Source organism: Momordica charantia (genome assembly GCF_013281855.1).
Source record: "Momordica charantia cultivar OHB3-1 chromosome 9 unlocalized genomic scaffold, Mcharantia_2.0 BLBB01000009.1, whole genome shotgun sequence".
NCBI lineage: Eukaryota > Viridiplantae > Streptophyta > Magnoliopsida > Cucurbitales > Cucurbitaceae > Momordica > Momordica charantia.
The window spans coordinates 18,545,531-18,546,939 of NW_028275167.1; positions in this window are offsets into that span (position 1 = coordinate 18,545,531).

Below are 1,409 nucleotides of genomic sequence, written 5' to 3' on the forward strand. Positions count from 1 at the left end.
GTCCTTTGGAACCATGTCTGTGCCCTCTTCTTCTGGAAGTAAGATTTTTAAGAATAAGGCTGCTGGTAAGGGGTCTAAACCTAACTCCGCTACTGCCGTTGCCAAGAAAGGCAAGGCCAAGGTTGTAGAGAAAGGAAAGTGTTTCCACTGCAATATGGACGAGCATTGGAAGCGCAACTGCCCAAAGTACTTGGCCAAAAAGAAGAAAGCCAACGAAGGTAAATATGATTTACTTGTTTTCGAAACATGTTTAGTGGAGAACGATGACTCCGCCTGGATACTAGATTCAGGAGCCACTAATCACGTTTGTTCTTCATTTCGAGGAATTAGTTCTTGGAGGAAGCTTGACGCCGGAGAGATGACTCTCAAGGTCGGAACGGGAGAGGTCGTCTCAGCTGTGGCGGCAGGGGAGCTCAAGTTATTTACAAAAAAGAATATGTATATATTATTAGATAATGTGTACGTGGTTCATAAAATTAAAAGAAACTTAATTTCAGTTTCTTGTTTGTTAGAACATTTGTATTGCATTTCATTTAGTCTGAATGAAGCGTTCATTTCAAGAAATGGTGTTAATATTTGTTCTGCTTTGCTTGAAAACAACTTGTATGTGCTAAGACCAACCATAACTAAAGCAGTTTTAAATACCGAGTTGTTTAAAAATGCTAGAACCCAAAATAAAAGGCAAAAAGTTTCTCAATAAGAAAATACCTATCTTTGGTACTTAAGATTAGGTCACATTAATCTCAATAGGATTGGGAGGTTGGTTAAGAATGACATTCTAAATGAGTTAGAAGACGATTCTTTACCACCATGTGAGTCTTGTCTTGAAGGCAAGATGACTAAAAGACCTTTTACTGGAAAAGGTTATAGCGCAAAAGAGCCCTTAGAACTTATACATTCAGACTTTTGTGGTCCGATGAATGTTAAAGCTCGAGGAGGGTATGAATACTTCATCTCTTTTATAGATGATTATTCAAGGTATGATTATTTATACCTAATGCAACATAAGTCTGAAGCCTTTGAAAAGTTCAAGGAGTACAAGACTGAAGTTAAAAATCAATTAGGTAAACCATTAAAACACTTCGATCTGATCGGGGTGGAGAGTATATGGACTTGAGATTCCAGGACTATATGATAAAACATGGAATCACATCCCAACTCTTAGCCCCTGATACACCTTAACAAAACGGTGTATCAGAAAGGAGAAACAGAACCCTGTTGGAAATGATTCGATCAATGATGACCTATGCTCAGTTGCCTAACTCGTTAGGGGTTACGTAGTGGAGACTGCGATTTATATTTTGAACGTAGTTCCATCAAAGAGTGTTTCCGAAACACCCTTTGAGCTATGGAAGGGTCGTAAAGCTAGTTTACGTCATTTTCGTATTTGGGGATGCCCGACACACGTG